Here is a 17,083-nt window from a genome sequence, read left to right as displayed (position 1 = left end):
TTTAACACCTTAAAAATTTTTTCTTCGAAGCCACGTGAAAGATAAGGTCAATTTCAAGGCTCAACAATCGATTTAAGATCTTAAAGATGGAATTCGATAAGTAATTAAAGACATGCAGCCGCAAATGTGAAAGGGTTATGGTGCTGCAACCGTAGTCGTGGTGACCATTTGGCTGATACCATTTTCCACCATTAATGGCATATCTTCCTATTCACAACGAAATAAACATACATTAATTTCTCTTAAAATATATTCGTATTTCTAATATCAACCTTTCCTCACATTGAAAAAGACCGCAAGCAGGAATGGTACTCTTTATGATAAAAAGAAGATGGCCAAGGGAGGAGATTAACCTACCCCAAAAAAACTAAAGCTGTTAAGAAATGAAACTTCTTATTGGAAAACTCTTCACGAAATTCTTCTACTAAAATTTCGTTAAACATTTCAACTTAGTGTTTTAGTAAAATACCAGTAGTATATTTTGTAATGACACGTAAAAAAAACGGACGAATATACATATCAGTGTGGCAACCTCAGACCCTGATCCATCGAGTTCATCATCACCATTGTGAAAATAATCGTTGTTTTCAGCCACGCTCTCGTTTATTGAATGAGATGTTACACGACGTTTCGATTAGTGTATAATCGACGATTGTTCCCAAGAGGAATGCAAGTTAATTGAGTTACGGTTTGAATAGCCACAACCAACTCCTGCTGCAGGGTTCTTTGACTTGTTGATGGCTTCTGATATTTCTATCGTTTGTTGTCATGAGGGAGGAGGAATATAATTATATTTAATTATTACCTTGATGATTGCATTCGTACAACAAATCATGTGAAACATTTTAAACATACTCAATCGACGCATAAATGAGTGAGCTTTCAAAAACAGATGACTTCACGTCAGTATTTTCCTAATTTTCTTATATTCATATGAATTATCTTACACTTTTTTGCACGAAGATTGAATTGTTATTCTGTATATTATTATATTTCTCTTTGGAATTATACACGATATTAAATAAAGAATAGCGGGATTGCTGTCACCAGAGCAGCTTTATGAAGGAAAGCTGCGTAAAATTTGATGAGATGAGAAGATGTTGCAGATGGAGTAGATGCGTTGATTAGGTTAAGTTCGCTTTTATGGTTGCACTTAACTTTCACTTATTCAAGAATTTATCATTTTTAAGGGAATAGTTGAGGAAGATTACCAAATATTGAGAAACGGTATTTATTAGAACTGAACTTGACGGAATATAGGACTACACGTAAGATAAATCTGAACGACGCGAATAACAAACCTGAACTACCTATATTACTCGGAATACAGATCTGAACTAAATACATGGAAAACAGATCTGAACTGCGTGGAAACTAGATCTGAACCGATTTAATGGCGGTGTGCTGCTTCTTTTATATTGTTTTAATAAATGCTGCTGTCAGCAGAAAGTACCAATGAACGAGCTTATTGTTATAGGGGTTGCCAACAATATACCTACACGTAGATTTTTGCGCTGTCAATGAAATATTACGCTTTTTTCGATATTCTATAGATATGAGACCATGAGAGGATTACCAATAAGTTTTTTATTTCGAAGGGCCTGCTATCTGGACAGCTGTCACTTTTGAAGCTGTCGTCGACTTCAGAAAGTAGGCATTCCAAAAACGTAATTACACCATATTTTGCATAAAGACTCAGGTCTTAAGGTTTTTAAAGTTCATTTAACACAAGAACTCAATCCGGTAGATCACCAGCAACGTCGTATCTTCTCTAAATGGGTCCTTGAAATGCATCAAAATGATTTTGATCGAAAAATCATTATCAGTGCTGAAGTCCATTTTCATCTCGCATGCTACGTTAATAAGCATTTGGCGCTCGTTATATCCAAGAAAGATTGTTTTTAAGCCTCTCCATCCTCAGCGTGTTACTGTTTGGTGCGGTTTTTGAGCTGGTGATATAAAACGGACCTCACTCATTCGAAAATGAGGCCACTGTAATGGAGAATAGACTACTATCGAGCTATGATTAATGATTTTTTATAGCCATTTGGAAGATATTGATGTTCATTTTCAACAATATAGTATTACGTGCCATACAAGCAACGAAAAATTGCAATTTTGCAAGGAAAGTTTACTGGTCCTGTTATTTCTCGAAGGTAGTTTGTACTGAAATTTTGTGATTTAACACTTAAGACTTTTTCCTTGTTGGGCCAAGTGAAAGATTAGGTTTATTCTAACACTTCACTATCGATTCAAGACCTTAAAGATGGAATTAGTGCATTCATCGAGTACATACAGCCCCGAATGTGCTAATTTGTCAAGGAAAATTTCATGAAGAGAATATGGTTCTGCAACCGTAGACGTGGTAGCCATTTAGCTGATATTGTTTTCCATCATTAGTGGCATACTTTTCTCTTTGCAATGAAGTAAACATTCATGGATTTATCTTAAAATATATACGTTTTTTTTTTCAATATAAAAATAAAACCTCTTATTAGAAAATACTAGCCATATCTGTTTCTAACGATATGGGCGTATGCCTAAATTTTTTCCAAGATCCCTTTAACTAAATGGGGGAAGATGTATATCTGGAAAGCTCAAAGAATTTTACCTCTTCATGAATCTCGTCGTTGATGAAACAGTAGAAGAATGTAAAGCTGGATCTAAAAACAACATTGGGATAGTATTTATTCGTGGAAATAGCATTATTATGTTAGAAGCGTTTGACCTACTCTAGTAATAGGAAAATATTCCAAAACAAGTTGCAGAATGGGCTCCTATTCCAACACGAATGCGAATGCTCTCAAATACCTACAGTGAGGGCGTTATTAGAGAAAGAACGTACGGAGAGTTTTTTCAACGCTTCCAGAACGGTGATTTTGACGTCGAAGACCAGCATGTTGATGGAAAAGAGAAGGTTTTCTAAGATGCAGAATTGGAGGCATTACTTGATCAAGATTCAAGACTGGTGTCAAACGCAACAAGAAATGCTTGAAAGTCATGAGAATAATACAGAAAGAAGAAAATTGGTCACCGTACGAGTTGAGACCGAGAGATGTTTAATGACGTTTGTTTGCTTGTGAATAGCTGCTTGCAAGGTAAAGACGGAAGGGATTTCTTCATCGCATTGAGACGAAAAATGAGTTCATTTCGATAATCTCAAGCACAGAAAATCATGAGGATATCCTGGCCATGCTTCCACGTCTATGGCCAAACCGAATATTCACGGTTGCAAGGTCATGCTCTTTATTTGGTGGGACCAGCTTTGCGTAGTGTATTATGAATTGTTAAAACTTACTGGATCTATCACAGGCGATCGTTATCGAACGCATTAATCCGTTTAAGCCGAGCATTGAAAAACAAACGGCCGCAATATAACGAAAAACATGATATACGTGCTATTACAGCCTGCCAGTGATCAAACTCATGTTGCGAAAGTGGTCAAAACGTTGAAATGAGAAGGCCTTCCCCACCCACCGTATTCTTCAGACGTTGCTACTTCGGACGATCACATGTTTCAATCAATGGCACACGGCCTGGCTGACCAACACTTCCGGTCATATGAAGAAGTAAAAAATTGGATTGATTCGTAAATCGCTTCAAAAGATGACCAGTTTTTCAAAGCGGGATTCATACGCTGCCCGAAAGATGGGAGAAAGTAATGGTCAGCGATGGACAATACTTTAGATCATAAATGTAAAAAACGGCGGAAGCAAAGTTGTACGCTTATGTAAGTGAAAATAATGCTGTAATAAGTTCATTACATCACTGTTTGTCGTACTGTAATGAACTCATTTCGATACTGAAATAGAGAAACAAGGTTTATGTATGTGGATATGCCTTAATTTAAAGAATATTATTAACGACGGGTTTCATAAAATTTTGATCGACCGATCAACTCGTTGATTGTAACGAGCGTTCATTTAAATTCGTGGTCAAGAGTGGAGAAATTAGACTTGATTTTCTGTGATAACAAGTTGCGCTTAGCTTGTACCATATTCTTACCAGATCCGAAGTATGTGAACAAAATGTTAGTGATTTAATACAAGCTTAGCGCTACTCGTAATCACAGAAAATAAATTCTTATTTCTCCACAGCACTCTTGACCACAAATTTATATGAACGCTCGTTAGTTCTGAATCTATGGAAGTGTCGAAAATTTTGAATTACAAACGGTTTCCAGAAGGAAAAACTACACGACAGCACCTGTCAGCAGTTTTTTAGAGTTTACCTCCGAGTTCACCAAAAGAGTAGAGCAAACTTGATAACTGCTGTCATAAAAAATTCTGTGGTCTCATGAAATAGTCTTGGCAAATACTACGATTCATGAATTTGATTTTTCCTGTGAAAAAATCGTAAAAACACGATGCAAAGTAATATTTTTTTCACAAAAAGCACTTGTTAAGGTGCAAAAGTCCTTGTCTTTGACTCGTTGCCACCAGCACTCGAGCTACTCGTTAAAATATCACTGAGCAACGTGTTTTTTCGAATTTCATTGGAAAAATTAGACGATTAAAGTTTTATGAAACCCACCATTCGCATAACAAAAAAATCTTATCAGAGAACAACCGAAACATTCGTGTCAACCTTGACGTAGTATTAATCTCGCCACTGTCAATTTCCCATTCATCCCCTACAATATCTTATCCCGAGAACGGAGACACGGGGGAGTTTTCGTGGGATCCGCAAGGGGCGCTGAGTAGGGCAGATCTGGCTGCCCGGCAAACCCTGCTGCAGTACTTGGCCGGATCTCGAATTGTCTGCGCCACGCGATTGCCTACCCCATGCGCTCGTATTAACCCCTACCTGTAGTGCCAGTGATATACCCTGAGAGCGCTATGTTCCCTGGCTCCGGCTGTGTCCTGGACTGGACCTTCGCTCACCTCACTAGCTGGTCCGATGGAAGAAGCTAAGAAAGGTAGTTTTTCATTCATCTTTCCCTTGCCCTAAGATCCGGAATACGCATCTCTGGGATACCGAAAAAAGGAACATTTTTGCGGATTTCTTAATTCCAGGAGTTCAGTTTTTATCGGTGAGGGTGAGTGGAAAGAGATGCGCTTGTTCACTCAATGGTCTGTTAATTTAATTAGATCAATTAGTTTATTGTACCTTCATTAATTTTGGGTGAAAACCGAAAATTGGCATTCCTCCTACGAACGAAACTGTTAGATCTCTTAAAGATGACAAGAATTTTACTCTTGCTTCAACATCATTAGGTGACCTCTAAATCCTCGATAAAAACTGAAATTCTGAAGGAAATAGATAGAAGTGCGGGGCGTTCCCTCAAGGGGGGCGTAAGTTGTATAATATTTTGTGGTATGCTGTTCGAAGATTTGATGTATGGCCTCCTTCACAGGGAAAATGATCAGATCTTTGAGACACTCTTTGGTTTTTAGGCAGAATAGCTATGATGCTGATCTACTGATGTATGTTCGGTAGGAACTTAGCTCACCTTTAATTCGAGAGATAGATGGAACAAACTAAGACATGTAATCCCCAAATTGTTAACACCATATTATTGGTAGCAAAAAAAATTATGGATTTTTTCAATCTTGATCAACTAAAAATTAGTAATAGCTGAAATAGTTCCAACTAAGAAAGATAGTCTTTCAATTGGTATCACTTAAATTGAAGAACGAAAATTGATTCCACAAGTAAGATATTCATTTCTTGAAAGTAAAGCTGTTTGTTCTCATAAAATGAAAAAGCACGAGCTCTGACTTCATTCTTGGACATCCTTGATAAAAATCTGAAATTCTGATGGGAATACCCAAAAGTGCGGGGTATTCCCCAAGTGAGGCGTAAGTTGGATAATATGATGTGTCATATATTTCCTCTATTTATTTCCTGCTGAATCTGATTCAGCAGGAAAAAGATCGTATATTCGAAGTACTATTCAGTTTTTCTACGAAATAGAGTTAATGTGGATCTACTGAAATGATTTTGATGGAATCTCAGTTCATCTCATTCGTGGGATCAATGGAAATAGATACTGAAATAGTTTTTACTGCTTTTACATCGCAGGAATATAGGAAAAGATTCAGCTTCGCAATTTTGTCGATTTCACGAAAAGAGGGAATTGGCGGAAAAAATTCAATTATCAACGAGACCTCAATGCTTAAACTACATATTTTGATGAAGCGTTGTTTTTTATCATGTATTTCCTCATTGCTCCCGAATTTCGGCAAAAAAACAAATTTAGCTGTATTAAACTAGAGATTACTTTTCTGCACAAATAATTGCAAGGGTTCTGCATGTAGTTGACATCAACTCTGGACACCTCGAAGTCTTTGATCAAATTTAAATTCGAACGGAAATAGTCTGGAATGCTGAGGGTTCTTCTTAGAGGATATTCAGTAGTAAAATGATATGGTACATTTTTTTTTAAAGTTGTAAAATTTTATGTTTGATTTGAAATTAAATATTTTTTTTTGGTACATGTTTGGTTGCTATTGGGATTGAGATTAATCTTCATTCATCTGAATTGTGAGGTTAATGTAATAAGCTAAACAGTTAGTATTCCTTTTTATTTCATTTTCATGGAAAAATACCTTTTTGGCTTATAAATAAATAAATAACGTCTTCATTCATAGAAGCAGGATTATAATATGCCTGGCAATTATGACATCCAGTGTGAAGTCTAGCGAGTTATTCAACTCAACCCCAGAAGAATAAATTCTGCAATTGAGATAATTTATACTAAATATTCACTAAGCAAACACCAATTCAATCAAATATTATGATAATCTTTCAATTTTTCAGCACTCTTTCTCCAAACATATCGCTCTATAATTTATTCATAAGGATCTACTCACCTTATAGAATATTTCGTTCGTTTCCAATATTTATACGACTAGAATATGGCTCGAACATCCATATTTTTTTTTCAATATCTCAGAAATTATTTGTCACATTCCGCTGGAATTTTCTTTCAACATATAGAGCATCGAATGACATACTTTTTATCTCGACACTCTTAGACCTCCATGAGACGTGAAAAGTGAGAAGTTTATAGCTTCTAAGAAAACTATTAAGCAACAGTGAACGTTCGGTCAGCTATTCATAACCAGGAAATTTCTTCTCAGTTCTCGATTGAAACTAATCGATTATGTTTCCTGATAACCTTATAGTTCAGAATTTATTGATATTATTATTAATCATGAGGTTAAATCGTTTTTTTAAATTTTTTTCCAACTTCTTCCTTCAAAAAAACATTTCAGGAATATTAGGAAAACGTCCCTTGGTGCAATTCTAACAATTCTATGTTTTGATAGTAACACATACAATTAACAACAAAAATAATAATTCACAAAAATTCAATAACGAAGTGGACTTTTTTTCCAAAATTAATTAATTTGAGAGAATCTTTCTAGAGGGTAACACCTTGGATAAAACTCGAAATTCAAAAAGAACCTAAAGTTTGGTTAAGTAGGATTGTGTCGAAATACAATAAAAGGAAAAACGCTCAGTTCTGCAATCTTCGCCTCGTTTTTTTTTCAAGGAAAATGGATATTCTTTATCTGTATCTGATTGAGGGTTTAATACTTTTCTATGGAGATGTTTACTAACTGTTGTGTATTAGATAGAATTTCCATTCATTCCAGTCGTCAGGTTTATGGAAGAAGCTTAGAGATGTAGTTTTTCATAGGGTTTTATCTTTTCGCCTTAATGGAAAACACATTCAAGGAATATTGGAGAAAGAATCTTGTATGCAATTCCTAGCATCAGTTGAATATTGTGTGGTGGAAAAATATCGAAGCACAAGACCTAAACCTCTTAGATTTCGGTAATGAACAAGGAATGATATTAATTATTATTCAAAGTACACTATCAACTCACTGTTATAAATTAAAATGATGAGTTTTTACTCACGAGGAGTTTGAATATCATTTTTGTTATTTTGCTTGTTTACACTCTATAGTGCTTTATTTTAACAGTTCATCTCAAGTGGTAGATTGACTGCCGCGGCTGATAGTTCATAGCCATTCTTCGATTGTTTATAATGATATATGTAGGATATTGTATTTGCAAATTATTACAATTCCCACAATCTTTTTATTTTTCTGATTATGATACTGATAAAGTGAAATTAAATTTGATAGAAATCGCAATTGTTGGAATGATTGGTTGATATGGAAATGTATATGTCCAGTATAATTATGACAACCTATGTAATATAGGGTGTTTTTTTTCGAGGTATATAACTTTAAGTTGGCATTACTATTCATGATGGCGACCGATTCAACAGCTGTCAAGTGATTTATTTTCAGTTTGGTTTGGCAATTCATCATGAATAGACTCACGCCTGAACAATGCTTGCGAATAGTGCAATTTTATTTCGAAAATAATGGTTCTGTGCGGAATACGTATCGCGCACTACGTCCATTTTATTTTGTTTAGCGATGGAGCGCACTTCTGGTTGAATGGCTACGTCAACAAACAGAACTGCCGCATTTGGAGTGAAGCTAATCCTCAAGTGTATGTCGAAACAATGTTGTTGAGAATACTCATTTCAGTAGGAAAAGTAATACTTTGCTGATTCATGTGTCTTCAAAATCAATATTGGCTGTCAATTGGATAAAAAAATTAATTTCAAATAGAATTTGATATGAATTTCATATAACTGAAAATAATTCATGACACTTATGGTGAATCCACAGTTTAATAAACACCATATTGCATGTTCTAACGATGAACGACTTTCTGGTCGAAAATAAAACAAATCTGATCGAACAACCAGCTCATTCAACAGAGTTTGAAAAATCCAAGCTTTTTAGACATAGTTCAGTCGGAGAATTTTTTTCTTGAAAACAATGCCGTCCGAATATCTGCCCTCGTGTTTACGACACTAATTCAATATGACACTAGTTCCTAATAACAGCTAGGCAAAAATGCTACCATTGTTTTAACTGGGTCGGGGAAGTTGGTTTACCAACGTAAACTTGAAATTTAAGGAAGCTTCACTGCTAAAAGTCCAAGGGAATCAAATCAGGACTGCGGGATGGCCAATGAATGTCATTTCTCCTGGAGATTAATTTGTCTGGAAAAATTTCAAATTCGTTGCAAGGACACGTTGGACGTGCGAGAAGTTTCTCCATCGTGCTGTTACCATGCTCTTTTGTTATAGCTAGGAAAGTTCTGTAGTTCAGGCTCATCTAACACTTTCATTTAACGCTCTGATTTCCCAATAAGTGCACGCCCATCTTCAAAAAAGAAAGGGCTGATAATTACTCACGATGACATTGCAGGTCATATTTATTTATTACAGACAAGGAATACACCTTTGACCAATGAAAGGGTTTCTGATGCTTGCGTTTCGGATTGGTTGCACTTCAGTTGCTGCTGTTCTGCTTATTTACGTGGCCATTAAGATGAAAATAAGTTTAATTTGAAATCAAGATGTTGGTAAACGTTTGTAAGCGCTTAACTGCCTTGTTTATGAATTTTAACCTGTGAATGGCATCTTGGAGTTCCAATTCTCGCACCGATGAAATTTTTTACGGATGCAGCTTTAGATATTTGTGTAAAATGAATTGCAGCAATCATCTATTCAGATTCAAAGTATTTGCACGCTTAGAGAGGTCGGGATCATCACGAACATACCTATTAAACACTTCAATGTTCTCTTCCGCTTTCTTCGAACCTTGAACGCCTGTATTTTGGTTTATCTAGTGTTGAACCGATCTCCTCAAACTTTTCTACTCATTTTCGATTGAGAAGAATGGTTGGCAGTTGGCACATCATTCAATTAAGGAGAACCTTTAATATTGGAGAAATTTCTTCGCGCCATAGTCGCAGAATTACCATTTTTATATAATTAGCGTACGCACAACGCGCGATCCGCTTCCGAGAAACGCTCCATAGAAACAAAAATCAAAAAGCCAGGCTACCGAAATCACAAGAATGAGATTGGGTCAATACCCAATCTCATTCTTGTGATTTCGCGTCAAGAACTGAAAAAATTCCAATCGAATAACCATTGTACGTATTTCGTATTCAAAAGGAAAAGAGTACTAAGTCTATTCCTGAAAAATTACATTGAAAAATGTTTCCATAATTCGATTATTCCTTGAACTGAATATGTTGAAAGGTCTATATAATAAATTTTCGAGTAAAATACATTTCTTCAGTTTTTTGATCAATTGCTTTCTTGACTTATCATACCATCGACAATTCGAAGGAACTATTCATGGACCTAATTTTTTTTATCTTCTGGATCACTAATTATAATTCGATCAGAGTATCAACTGGTTGATTCATGAATAATGAATAACCAAAAAAAAAAATCAATTTTTTGAACATCGGCGCATTCGCCAATTTGTAATTACCAAAACGTAAAATACTCTTCCACATAATGGAACATCAAAATGTACTTCCTACTTCCTCCTGAACAAAACTAGTGCCTGCATTCTAATGAAATCTTTTTAAGCAAGTGAAGGAGGACTTTGGAAATTTTCAAAATAATTTTGTCATACATAAATTATGAAATTCGAAAGTTGCAGTCGAATTCATATCATAAATTAACTTTTCTTTTCTTCATGTACCAACTTTCAAATAATACTAATCCATATTCATCATCTAATACAGCATAGTTTTTGTTTTTTCATACATATCATATCCTTTTCTGATTAAATTAATCCAAATTTAAATGAAACTTGGTCAACGTAGACAAAATGGACGAAAAATGAAGTGAGGTGAGAAATTTTTTAAAAAACACAAGAATTGAAATATCTCGGAAACTGTTGACTTTCGGTTATCAATGAATATGGCCCAATCGACAGAATATAAGTGATATTAACACCTCCTTCAAGGTTCACGTCTAATTTGGACACACCCTATTATATGCAACCACCGAAAACACAATCCGGGAATATAAGGAGAAGAAACGTTTCACAATTTTTTTCTTTTTCACGAGTTGAATTTCCATTGGTTGGAACACGTGAAAGGAGGACATTTAATTAACAGCGTGACCCTAATGCTTCACACTCATTCCGCATAATTACATGGATTAGGATCGCAGTATAACACGTGAACTTCACTTGAAAATAATTATTGCTTTTGTGAATTGAAATGAACGAATTTTTTAAAATATTATAATCTACCACGAAAATATTCTTCTATAATTCTTTGGAAAATCTGTTCATTCTGTCGTATATTGTGGAACGAAATTGTGCCAGAGTATTTTAGATTCATAAAGATTTCATGGTCATATTTTATTATTTTATGATGGAACTCTCCTGCCACCGATTTATCTATTATCTGTTGAATTCGTGATACAGAAATCTATTCTGCCATTAATTTTAATGAAAAATCAGAGAATAGTTATTTCTCTAATTCTGTGGTTATTCCGTTCATTCTTCCACATCTTGTAGAACAAAATCGTGCGAGAATATATCAGAAACGCACAGTTTTCATGGTTATATTTTAATATTCTATATTGGTACTCCGAACTTTCCGCCACGGCTTTATCTGTCAATTCATCAATTTGCCTTGAAGAAATCAGTTCTGCCAACCAACATTTTTCAATGCAAAAATCACTAAATTATATTTATGGAAATATTTCATTAATTTCAATGAAAATGCAATGAATTAGAGAAAATAATGTCTAATACTCGTACAGAAGGCTCATTCTACCACTCGTTCATTCCAAAACTCGCCACTTCGTGGCTCGTTTTTGAATTTTGAACTCGTGGAAGAATATCAATGCCTTCTGCACTTGTATTATAAATAACTATTATAATACAAGTGGAGAAGGTAATTAAATTAAATTAAATTAAAAAACGAACCACGAAGCGGCAAGTTTTTTTCTAATTCATTGAATTTTATTTGAATTCAATAAAATATTTCCATGAATATCGTTAAGTAATTATTGCATTGAAAAATGTAGGTTGGTAGAGACTAGTACCAACATATAATAATGAAATAGGTATGACCAAGAAATCTATGTGAATCTGATATATTCTCGCCCGATTTTGTTCTACAAGATGTGGTAGAAAGGACGGATTACCACAGATTTAGAAAAAAAAATATAATATTCTACAGAAGGCTCATTTTAACACTCGTTCATTCAAAAAGTCACCACTTCGTGGCTCATTTTGAATTCGTGGAAGAATATCAAATCCTTTTCTACTTGTATTATAATAGTGTGTCAAGGTTAGAATAAAACTCTGTATCAGTATTTTCGTCCATGTTATCGATAATAATAATAATAATATATATTCATCATCGAAGTTTACATATACATAAACATACATATGAGGGACCAATGATATGAATATTCAAATAATAATTTCGATAATAAAATAAATTAGAATAAAAGTTTTTTGAAATGATGTTCGTTTTTCAAGATGTTAATGTGTCAATTTTATTGTTCATACTTACTAAATTCAGATATCCAATAAATTAATGTTATCGTTTTCAGTGGTAAAATCACTTGAAATTATCACATATTTATCCAAATATAAATCTGTTCATTTGTTATGTTTCAATTTGTGACCCAAAAAATAAGGGCCTGATAAGAGGCTGAAGATTCAATTTGATCGAAAAAATCAATAAATACCAAATGAAGAATATCTTGCTCCATTCAGTTTTTTCTGCTTTATTCCGATATAATTTAAAATTCAAGGAATTTGGATATAACGGGTGTTTTTTTCGAGGTATATAACTTAAAGTTGGCATTACTGTTCAGGATAGCGACCGATTTAACAGCTGTCAAGTGATTTATTCTCAATTTGGTTTGGCAATTCATCATAAATAGACTCATGTCTGAACAACGCTTGCAAATAGTGCAATTTTATTTCGAAAATAATGGTTCTGTGCGGAATACGTATCGCGCACTACGTCCATTAGCGATGAAGCGCACTTCTGGTTGAATGGCTACGTCAACAAACAAAACTGCCGCATTTGGAGTGGAGCTAATCCTCAAGTGTATGTCGAAACACCGTTACATCCAGAAAAACTGACTGTTTGGTGCGCTTTATGGGCTGGTGGAATCATTGGTCCGTACTTCTTCAAAAACGATGATGGCCAGAACGTTACAGTCAATGGTGATCGGTATAGAGCCATGATTACTAACTTTTCCATTCCTGAATTGTTCAACCATGATGTCCAAGAGCTGTGGTTCCAACAAGACGGCGCAACATGTCACACAGCTCGTGCCACAATCGATTTATTGAAAGACACGTTCGGTAACCGCCTAATTTCACGTTTTGGACCTGTGAATTGGCCTCCAAGATCTTGTGATTTAACACCGCTAGACTACTTTCTGTGGGGCTATGTAAAGTCATTGGTCTATGCGGATAAGCCACAAACCCTTGACCATTTGGAAGACAACATTCGCCGTGTTATTGCCGATATACGGCCACAAATGTTGGAAAAAGTAATCGAAAATTGGACGTCCAGATTGGACTACATCTGAGCCATCCGTGGCAGTCATATGCCAGAAATCATGTTATTCAAAATGTAATGCCACAAGAATATATTGCGGATAAATAAAATTCATGTCAATCGAATAATCCATCGTTGTTTTATTGCAATTTAAAGTTCTATAGCTCTAAAAAAAACACCCTTTACAAGATGTTTTTTTGGGTTGAATCCTATTCATCAATTTTTCCTAGGCCGGATCCGAAAAAAGAAATTTGGGTTCCACCCATTTACCAATGAATCACCCTATATAAAGCAGTCGATGAGAAATAACTATTCTTACACGAACGGAAAGTGTTCCGATTCTATGAATTAATCGACAACTCGAATTCCTCGAATGAAACCTTAAACCCACTGATTACCAGCCAAAAGTGCAGAGTTTTCCAAAGGGGCGTAAGTTGATATGATATATAGTGTGGTTCTCGTAGATTTATCGACTTTCTTTATTCAGAGGGGAAACGCTCAGATCTTTGAAGTACCCTTTGTTTTTTATGTGAAATGGAAATTCTTTATATGTCTGACTTGGGATTGAATCATTCTTCATGGAGTTGTTGATTTACTGTCGTGTTTGGTTGCTGAATCTCCGTTTTATGGCTTTTTAATAGCCGTGCGGGAAGAGGAACTACTATCTACTTAATAATATCACCGGTTTATATCATTATTTTTGTTTGGATTTTATAGTTTTCTTTTTAATGCTGATAGGATGGGAAGGTAATGATTCCAGCCAATCAAATATATTTTTAATTATAAATTTCGAAATGATTCAATGACTCAACGGCAGTAGAATAGAATAGGCTTTTAAATTGTTCTTCAATTTAATTTGAAGGAACAGAGTGAACGTATTAATTATTGTTGAACTGAATTCCAGACATTGTAAGAAAAAGCAAATTAATTTACTTCATTATCAAGTTTCTTCTGATATTCTCATGATTTTGAGATAGCAGGAAGTGAAATTATCATGAATAATAAATTATCGGATTAGATTAAAATTAAAGAAAAAAAAATTCAATTAGAACATTTGAAAACCAATAACTGAGAAAGAGTAGGTTGTTCTTGAAATATTATGGTTTTTGTGGGTGATCAGATATATTCAAAATATCTACAAAAATGCGATGGATAATGACTGATTTGGGGGGAAATTTGGTCATTTGATTCAAATCGGATGATCTTTGGCATAGCAAGTATAGATAATCTTTTTGTTAACTCAATGAGATCTCAGATGGTACTACTTTCATTGAATCGGCAGTCAATATAAAATATATACACATGTGTTCTCATATATGGCTTCTCCCCTATTTTTCAAAACATAAAATGAAACAATACTTAATTTTATATGGATATTAATAACCTGAATTTATCAACTTCGAATATATTTTACATTATACCTATACATAAATTTCATTTTGGACGTCGAACTTCCTATCCATATTTGGATATGTAAATAGTTCTCTTAGTATGTGAATCGTTATTCGTTGATTCAAAATGATCTTATTCAGAATCATCTACCCTATCTCCAACAATGGTATTTTCACTATTTAATTCAAATGATGATTCAAAATCATCTACCTTATCTGTACTAACATAATTTTCATTATTTTCATCTGTACTTGTACTTGGCATTTCTCCACTTAAATAAGTCATAACTAGTGAAATATTCATCATCATTCAATTCAGAATTACTTAATTTAACTTTAACATCATTGTTGATATTTCTACTATCGTAAGGACTATTTGGAGGATTATTTTCATCGTCAGTTTCTGAAATATAACTATTTCGTTTTGTAGAATAAGGCTTGAGAAAATATCGTTTTCTTCTCTTCACTATTAGATTCTCTTACAAGATATAACCTTTCATTAACAAATTTCACAATATAGCCTGTTACCCAAATTTCTTTTTTGATAGAAATTTTTTCATTATCATTTGATTTTTTGTTTGTTCTGTTGTTGGTTGAATTTTTTGTTTGACTTTGGAAATTGATATTTCCGTTCTCATATATGACAGCAACTAATATTGTATAGGCACAGGAAATGTATTCACTAGTTCTAGAGAAAAACACCATTTGAAGGATACTTATGACATTCATTCCAATAGAATTCATTTTCTTTAGTAAGATTAGTAAGAACCGAAAATTGTTCATTTTGCTTCAAATGGAATGAAATTTATTTAAACAAGGAAGAAATAAAAACAAATCATTTTAACCCTTTTCATTTCAGTATACGAGACTAGGTGAAAACGTCTGTATTATATTATAACTGATTGAAACGTTATTTTATTACCTTCGTGATTCATTTTTCTTATTACTTTCTTGACCACAAAAGAGGATTTCTTCCTTTCCAATTAACGGTTCGAACAAAACTTCATTTCGTGTTCGTTTCTTTAATGCATGGAAAAATGAAATTTAGTTCTTATGTGTTGGTCACTGAAATGGAAACCAGAGTATTAGAAGATTGTTTTTGTTACCACATTTATATTTACTTGTACTCATTTCATTAGACCTATTGAGAATATTCTTTTCTTATTTATGATAATATTCATATGAGGAAGTGAATTTAAATCCTTCAATAGGTAGAATATTATACGTTTTGACAATGTACGAAATGGCGGATGATCCGGTTATTATGATAAATACCGAAGTTTGAATTACTCAAGTTTATTAATTTATTTTTTCTACATTCATGCAAAAAGCAAAAATTTATTGAACTATATATAGTGGAGAAAGAAGTTCTTTATTGCACTAGTGCAATAAAGTTTTTATTGCACTCATCTGTCATTCTACTTCAACGTGCTGTCATCATAACAAACAAATATTTCAGCCTGAAGGAAATAACGATGTACAGGTACCAAGTACTAGTACGTTTACAGCAGTAACAAATCAAGAAGTGGATCTAAAAAGTACTTCACTACGAAATATTCATATTGAAAATTGCACCAATTGTTCATTCACTTCCAATATTGAGGGTAAAAATAAAGTTTGAGTTAAATTGTTCGTAACGAATTAGTTCCTGTTTCAATGCAAATCGATATTAATAATAAAGTATTCAAGTTGCGCTTTTTATTTTTCTACACCTAGTGCCGCATCTCAATAAATCATTTTTTGCTTTTTGCATGAACGTAGAAAAAAATGTAGTATGCAACTCGTGAAAAAATTGTTTATTGCACGTCGAGTGCAATAAACATTCACTTTTTGCACTTGTTGCATAAATAACTATGATTTATCGAAAGTATTATATGTGAAACACGAGAAAATACACAAGAACTGAAGCCAGCTGATCATGGAATGCTTAGAACATATGCCGATTGGTCAAGGGCGTAGATTTTTTTTTCTTGGGAGGAGGTAATCGAAAAAAAATTTTTTGACAATAACGTTTAATCATATCTGTAATGTAAGAAAAAGTTTGATAATGAAGTTTGAACCAAATTACTCGAAATAATTTTCTTACCTTATACTGAGTGTTTTTAAATTGGAGAGATTCCTTCGATAATTTTAAGAATAGAAAGTCCTATGAACATGAGTTTATCTTATTAATCTTTGTTACGGAGTCGGTAAATTTGGATTTTCCTCAGGATTACTAGAGAGTTGTTAGAAATTTTTTTCTCGAAATCGATAGCAGATACGACAAAACTATAAAAAACCAAAAAGTGTAGTACTAAAACAGAGTT

General features: G+C 33.9%; 1 protein-coding gene across 1 annotated transcript in view; it reads left to right on the top strand.

Moving 5' to 3' along the window:
• The first annotated feature begins 4,631 nt into the window (after nt 1-4,631).
• Nucleotides 4,632-17,083, top strand: part of LOC123679072 (dipeptidyl peptidase 4) — a 362,978-nt gene continuing 350,526 nt past the window's right edge. The window contains exon 1 of the mRNA XM_045616439.1: nt 4,632-4,918. The gene's annotated coding sequence lies outside the window, so the exon portion shown is untranslated. The remainder of the gene's footprint in view (nt 4,919-17,083) is intronic.

The sequence above is a fragment of the Harmonia axyridis genome, chromosome 4 (genome assembly GCF_914767665.1).
Source record: "Harmonia axyridis chromosome 4, icHarAxyr1.1, whole genome shotgun sequence".
NCBI lineage: Eukaryota > Metazoa > Arthropoda > Insecta > Coleoptera > Coccinellidae > Harmonia > Harmonia axyridis.
Note: the sequence above shows the minus strand (reverse complement) of the source record. Positions and strands in the feature narration are given on the sequence as shown.